Here is an 8,195-nt window from a genome sequence, read left to right as displayed (position 1 = left end):
TCAGTACTGACCCTCTGACACTGCAGCACTCCCTCAGTACTGACCCTCTGACAGTGCAGCACTCCCCCAGTACTGACCCTCTGACAGTGCAGCACTCCCTCAACACTGACCCTCTGACACTGCAGCACTCCCTCAACACTGACCCTCTGACACTGCAGCACTCCCCCAGTACTGACCCTCTGACAGTGCAGCACTCTCTCAGTACTGACCCTCTGACAGTGCGGCACTCCCTCTGTACTGACCCTCTGACAGTGCAGCACTCCCCCAGTACTGACCCTCTGACACTGCAGCACTCCCCCAGTACTGACCCTCTGACACTGCAGCACTCCCCCAGTACTGACCCTCTGACACTGCAGCACTCCCTCAACACTGACCCTCTGACACTGCAGCACTCCCTCAACACTGACCCTCTGACACTGCAGCACTCCCTCAACACTGACCCTCTGACACTGCAGCACTCCCCCAGTACTGACCCTCTGACACTGCAGCACTCCCCCAGTACTGACCCTCTGACAGTACAGAACGCCCCCAAAACTCTTCATCCAAAGTGCAGCACTCCCCCATAACTGACCCCTCGATAGCGCAGCAGTCTCTCAGTACTAACCCTCCGACAGTGCAGCACTCCCTCAGCACTGATCCTCTGACAGTGCAGCATTCTCTCAGTACTGACCCTCTGCCAGGGCAGCACTCCCTCGGTACTGACCCTCTGCCAGTGCAGCACTCCCTCGGTACTGATTCTCTGCCAGTGCAGCACTGCCTCGGTACTGACCCTCTGACAGTGCAGCGCTCCATCGGTACTAACCCTCTGCCACTGCAGCACTCCCTCGGTACTGACCCTTTGACAGTGCAGCACTCCCTCGGTACTGACCCTCTGACAGTGCAGCACTCCCTCGGTACTGACCCTCTGACAGTGCAGCACTCCCTCGGTACTGACCCTCTGCCAGTGCAGCACTCCCTCGGTACTGACCCTCTGATAGTGCAGCACTCCCTCGGCACTGACCCTCTGCCAGTGCAGCACTCCCTCGGTACTGACCCTCTGCCAGTGCAGCACTCCCTCGGTACTGACCCTCTGCCAGTGCAGCACTCCCTCGGTACTGACCCTCTGCCAGTGCAGCACTCCCTCGGTACTGACCCTCTGCCAGTGCAGCACTCCCTCGGTACTGACCCTCTGCCAGTGCAGCACTCCCTCGGTACTGACCCTCTGCCAGTGCAGCACTCCCTCGGTACTGACCCTCTGACACTGCAGCACTCCCTCGGTACTGACCCTCTGACAGTGCAGCACTCCCCCAGTACTGACCCTCTGACAGTGCAGCACTCCCTCAACACTGACCCTCTGACACTGCAGCACTCCCTCAACACTGACCCTCTGACACTGCAGCACTCCCCCAGTACTGACCCTCTGACAGTGCAGCACTCTCTCAGTACTGACCCTCTGACAGTGCGGCACTCCCTCTGTACTGACCCTCTGACAGTGCAGCACTCCCCCAGTACTGACCCTCTGACACTGCAGCACTCCCCCAGTACTGACCCTCTGACACTGCAGCACTCCCCCAGTACTGACCCTCTGACACTGCAGCACTCCCTCAACACTGACCCTCTGACACTGCAGCACTCCCTCAACACTGACCCTCTGACACTGCAGCACTCCCTCAACACTGACCCTCTGACACTGCAGCACTCCCCCAGTACTGACCCTCTGACACTGCAGCACTCCCCCAGTACTGACCCTCTGACAGTACAGAACGCCCCCAAAACTCTTCATCCAAAGTGCAGCACTCCCCCATAACTGACCCCTCGATAGCGCAGCAGTCTCTCAGTACTAACCCTCCGACAGTGCAGCACTCCCTCAGCACTGATCCTCTGACAGTGCAGCATTCTCTCAGTACTGACCCTCTGCCAGGGCAGCACTCCCTCGGTACTGACCCTCTGCCAGTGCAGCACTCCCTCGGTACTGATTCTCTGCCAGTGCAGCACTGCCTCGGTACTGACCCTCTGACAGTGCAGCGCTCCATCGGTACTAACCCTCTGCCACTGCAGCACTCCCTCGGTACTGACCCTTTGACAGTGCAGCACTCCCTCGGTACTGACCCTCTGACAGTGCAGCACTCCCTCGGTACTGACCCTCTGCCAGTGCAGCACTCCCTCGGTACTGACCCTCTGATAGTGCAGCACTCCCTCGGCACTGACCCTCTGCCAGTGCAGCACTCCCTCGGTACTGACCCTCTGCCAGTGCAGCACTCCCTCGGTACTGACCCTCTGCCAGTGCAGCACTCCCTCGGTACTGACCCTCTGCCAGTGCAGCACTCCCTCGGTACTGACCCTCTGCCAGTGCAGCACTCCCTCGGTACTGACCCTCTGCCAGTGCAGCACTCCCTCGGTACTGACCCTCTGACACTGCAGCACTCCCTCGGTACTGACCCTCTGACAGTGCAGCACTCCCTCGGTACTGACCCTCTGACAGTGCAGCACTCCCTCGGTACTGACCCTCTGCCACTGCAGCACTGCCTCGGTACTGACCCTCTGTCAGTGCAGCACTCCCTCGGTACTGACCCTCTGACACTGCAGCACTCCCTCGGTACTGACCCTCTGACAGTGCAGCACTCCCTCGGTACTGACCCTCTGACAGTGCAGCACTCCCTCGGTACTGAACCTCTGCCACTGCAGCACTGCCTCGGTACTGACCCTCTGTCAGTGCAGCACTCCCTCGGTACTGACCCTCTGCCAGTGCAGCACTCCCTCGGTACTGACCCTCTGCCAGTGCAGCACTGCCTCGGTACTGACCCTCTGCCACTGCAGCACTGCCTTGGTATTGACCCTCTTATAGTGCAGCATTCCCAAAGTAATGCAGTATCGTTAGATTATCATCAGGGAACATTTGTAAGCCTGGGGTTTTGGAAGTGGGTGCGTGCTCAAAGGATTTTTCCCCAAATAGGCCAAAGTTTATATTTGACTTCTCTCCTCTCCTCAGGGCTGCTGTTCGCTCTAGTGGAGGGAGTCTCTCACAGGGCAGCACAATTGTATTTGTCAATCTGGATAGACAAGGGGGATTTTTTCTGTCTATCACTGTTTGTGTTACGTGCTTATATCTGCAGAGTGGGCCTTGAATCCAGAACTTTAGACTCAATGTCAATGAGCCAAAGCCAATAGTCTCAAAATGTTGACAATGAGTATACAAGGTAGGTAATGACTAATGGCGAGCACGTGTTTTAATACTGAGAGTAACTTGCCAGCTAGTGCTTTCGGGATATTACAGAGAGGGTAGACATCAGAGTTACCCAGAGATGGTCATTCACTTGCTGAGAATGGGAAATCTCAGGTTCTTCCCCAGTCAGTGGGTTGTGTTGTAGCTGAGACAGGCTGAGGCTCCTTCTCAATATGGGCAGCCTGTTAATAACTCCAGCAGCCTGTATTCTCACAAGAACGTTTAGGGCCAACCCCCTGGACATGCTGAATCCATCCAATTAAAGGTCAGCTGGATCGCTTACCTTCAGTGAATTTTAAAAGCCTGTTCTTACCAATCTGTTCAGTATTAAGTCACTCTTACTTCTCTGCTTTATTCCAGTGGAATCACAGTTCAATTTGTAATCACAGGTCACCGTATATTCAACAGGCCAATCAGGGCTCAGAGTGTTACTCTTTAATCAGATGGGTATTATCTGAAGGTGAGTCTGGGTGCTGCACTCAGTGATGGACTGAGCTGACATCTCTAACATGCCTTTCATATTCCTCATGCTGAAATAATGACATTTACTCATTGTGTGGGTCTAATGGGGAATATGTTTGGGCACTCAGTCAATGTACAGAGTCCCATAGTACACACCTACCCTTATCCCAGCTCCAAGGGGAAATAATTGAATATTCCTACTGTGAAAGGTCACACAGAACAAGTGATATAGGAAATGGAAATGCCACACTGATACAATATGGGTTGTTGGTTCGATGCGAACAATGTAGAGGGAGCTTTACTGTGTAACTAAACCTGTGCTGTACCTGTCCTGGGAGTGTTTGATTGGGACATTGTAGAGGAAGCTTTATTCTGTATCTAACCCCATGCTGTACCTGTCCTGGGAGTGTTTGATGGGGACAGTGTAGACTGAGCTTTACTCTGTATCTAACCCTCTGCTATACCTGTCCTGGGAATGTTTGTTGGCTGCGCTGGAACATGTTGCATTTTCAGGCAATAATATTCTTCCTTCTGATAGACACAATCATCACAAAAAATATATAAAGTGACACAGTGCTACATGGAAAAGGCCTTGAAATGTTCTGACTGTAAGAAATCTGATATTGTAATATCTGTCGGTGGATTTGGGGACTGTTTTCTTGCCAGCTATTTGATTGCAGTCGGTATTCTTTAGCACTGCTGTGAATGTTTGCCTACCTCAACGACAAACACACACCATGTGTGTGTCATGGTGCAACTGGGCACTGTACCCTGACGACCAGTTAAACATTGACAGGGCTTTCTGACAGGCCCATGGCAAAGTGACTGAGTTTCTTCTCCTCTACCCCAGCCCCATTATCTGTCTTTACATTAAGAAGTAAGATGTGAATGGCGTTGAACTGCTTGGACGATGGTCCCACACTGACAATTAAAGTGGTTTTCGCTGGAGTTTGTCCTGACTGAGCCTCTCAAAGTGGGTTGTCCTTTCCTCACTGTTTTGACATTTGACCCAGGCAGGGATGTTGACACCCTAATTGCGCTGCTGGCCCTTCATTCACATTGTTCAAGTTACCCTGCTGACAGTGGCACTCTGAGATACACTGGATCAGACGCTCAGTCCCAATTTGGGCTGTAGATGTGACTTACCCTTGGTTTGTCTGAAAGATTACTCAACTTCAGTGAATCAGGTCATTCCAGCCCAATCCTTTTTCCTCTATCCCCACCCTATCTCAGGACCATCTTTTGCATCATATTCAAGATTGTGAGAGTGGGAACATACCTCTCAATGCTCCAAGTCAAGGTTCTATTCATAATCCATGCAACCCATTGCTCTCCTTCCCAATCTCCCCATCTGTCGAATTGCTCCGTTCCTAAAGACTTGACTCCGGAAAATCAGCCCAGCTCATCACCTGATCCTGGTTGCTGCCCCCTCTGGCCTTCTCATTTCTGTGCTCCTAGCAGCATTCAATTCATTTATTTTATGTCTCCGTCTATTAGCTCCTCCCCTGGCTGTCTCTTTTGACACAACTACAGACCGTAGTGACACTCAGTCCCACTCAGCTCCCATTCCTGTTGGGTCCTGGGTTTAGGAGCAGCTTTTTGAACACTACTGGAATCACAGCTGGACCTGATCCAGTTCTCACATACACATTCCCAGTGATCAGGAGCAAAGGTCTGCCTCACACTCCCCTCCCAGACCAGATAAACCAACTCAATACAGAGTAGGGATGAACTTTGTAGTTTGGATTTGTCGAGCTTAGTTGCCCACTGCACCCAAAGGGCTTGTATAGGAGGCCAGTAGCCATTACTTACTCCTGAAAGCTATAATCCTATACCTAACCAGATATTAAGACAGCTCGTTATTCTGAAATTGTTAAATCAATATAAATTCAATTCTTTTCCTGGGGTCTCGACCCCACTAACCCACGGGAGAATGGGGGGAAAGTTTCATATCTGTGCTAGTCTTGCTTGAGGCATTAATGTGGCTTTTTACATTAATGTGAGTAAAATAGGATGCAATACTCAAAGGGCTCCTCCAGAACCAGTACAGATAATCACATATACATTGTTTTGGAATCAATAGGTCAGATGATATATCCCAGTATTTACTGGTTAACTACATTAACTGTATGCTCTTGTAGCTTAGCTCATTGCCACTTTCACATTCTGCACAATTCCCAGTGTGTCTGGTTTCAGTTATGTCTGCCTGTAACTTATATACAGAGTAGAGGAATGGAAGATCAGTAATAATGTTATTGTGCTAGTATTCCAGGGATCTAGACTAACATGACTGAGACATAGGTTCCAAGTATTTAAATTGAATTATTAATAAACCTGGAATATAAAGCTCCTCTCAGTAATGGTGACTGAAAAACAATGTTATAAAAACCCATCCGGTTTATTAATGTCCTTCAGGGAAGGAAATCTGTCATTGTTACCTGGTCTGGCTGACACGTGACTCCAGAACCACAGGTATAATTGATTCTTAACTGCTTCTGAAATGGACAAGCTATTCAATTGCACCAAACTACAACAGAAAAGCCAAACAAAACTGGACGGACTAGCTGGTGTTGTGTGAGGCAATGAAAATGATGACCTGCTCAGTCAACCCTGTAAAGTTCTCCTCAGTAATACCTGGCAACATGAAAGATCTGTCCACACGCTAGTCACATAACATCATGACACAATGATACCCACAGAATCTTTTCTCATAGCCAAGGTCCCAGACTCCTCTGTCACCATCCCTGGTTACCTCCTATCTCCCAGCAGGACTAACCCACCAAAGGCATTCCAAGTGCAACACCAGACATATCTAAAAATGAGGTGTCAACCTGGTGAAACTTCAAAGGTGGAAGCAATATGCAATAAACAAAGTGACCCCACCAGCAATAGATCAGATCTAAGTTCTGCAGTCCTTCCACACCTAGCCATGAATGGTGGTGGACAATTAAACAACTCACTGGAGGAGACGGTTCCAAAAATATCCCCAACCTCAATGATGAAAGAGTCTAGCACATCAGCACAAAAGAAGAGATTGACGCATTTGCAACCTGCTTCAGCCAGATGCACCAAGTGGGTGATTCATCTTGGTCTCTTTCGGAGGTCCCCACCATCACAGATGCCAGTTTTCAACCAATTTGATTCACTCCATGTGATATCAAGTAACAACTGAAGGTGCTGGATACTACAAAGGTTATGGGCATCCTGGCTCAGTACTGAAGACCTGTGTTCCAGAACATGCTGCACCTAACCAAGCTGCTCCAGTACAGCTACAACATTAGCATCTACCCAGAAATGAGGAAAATTGCCCAGGTATGTCCTGCGCACAAGAAACGGGACAAATCCAACCTAGCTAATTACCACCCCGTCACTCTACTCTTGATCATCAACAAAGTGATGGAAGGAGTCATTAACATCGCTATCAAGTGGCACTCACTCAGCAATAACCTGCTCACTGATGCTTAGTTTGGGTTCATCTGGTTCAAAGCCTTGGTTCAAACATGGACAAAAGAGGTGCCTGTATTACTCCATATCCCTGTTACGTTTGTCTTCATGCTTCTTATCGGGGAAGATGGTAGGAGGAGCAGCACTGAGGTCAAGGACCCCTTTGGGATTTGGACAAGTGACAGGGTAATCTGACCATGAGAAGGGCACCAAGGGAGCAATCCAGCTTTTGCATTGGAGGAAGAGGGGACTACTTGGTTTACATGGGGCAGCCCAGAGTTCATCGACCTGGAAAGGTGTTGCCTAACTCAGTGGGGTCAGAGTCAGTGCTGGCACCTCTGTAAGCCCTGCCCAAACCACAGTGTCACATTTATATAGATCAGAATCATGGAGGTGCATGAGGTATCACCACAGGGGAGACCAGCAACCTCCTACCAAGAACCCCAGTAATAAAATTATGAAAAAGGACACAGAGAGGGGCAGGAAGGAGAAAAAGGGTGCATCACCAGACTGCAAAATACCAACACTGTACCCCGGGCAGCAGACAGGGTCTATGAACAAAACGCCAAGAATGTGAGAGTGGCTGCTGATTAAGAGGAAAACCACAAAGGAAATTCAGAAGTGGGAATAGACCACCATCCAAACTAATGACAAGAGGAGACTCAATCCCTGTGGACCCACAGTGACTGCTCCTCATTACATGAGGAAAAACAAGAAATGCATCACCAAAATGGGAGGAATGGGTTTGAATTTATGGGGCATTGGCATCAGTATTGGGGTAGGTGGGACCTGTTCGGGCAGGATGGGGTGGGTCTGAACCGTGCTGGGACCAGAGTGCTGGCGAATCGAGTGAAGAGGACTGTAGACAGAGCTTTAAACTAATTGGGGGGGGGGAGGGTGCGAGGGTGGGTGACATTACGAGGCCTAAAGTTAAGGAGAGGGTACAGGTAAGGGAAGAGGCTGAGGATGTCCCAATAATAAAGGGAGTGGGGGGCGTGAGTACGGTTGGTGGCGTTCCGGGAAATAGGGTCCAGGTGAAGGCTGGGATGAAGGCACTTTATCTGAATGCACGAAGCATTCGGAATAA

This window comes from Carcharhinus amblyrhynchos, chromosome 4 (assembly GCF_965287045.1).
Source record: "Carcharhinus amblyrhynchos chromosome 4, sCarAmb.v2.hapA, whole genome shotgun sequence".
Lineage (NCBI taxonomy): Eukaryota > Metazoa > Chordata > Chondrichthyes > Carcharhiniformes > Carcharhinidae > Carcharhinus > Carcharhinus amblyrhynchos.
Note: the sequence above shows the minus strand (reverse complement) of the source record.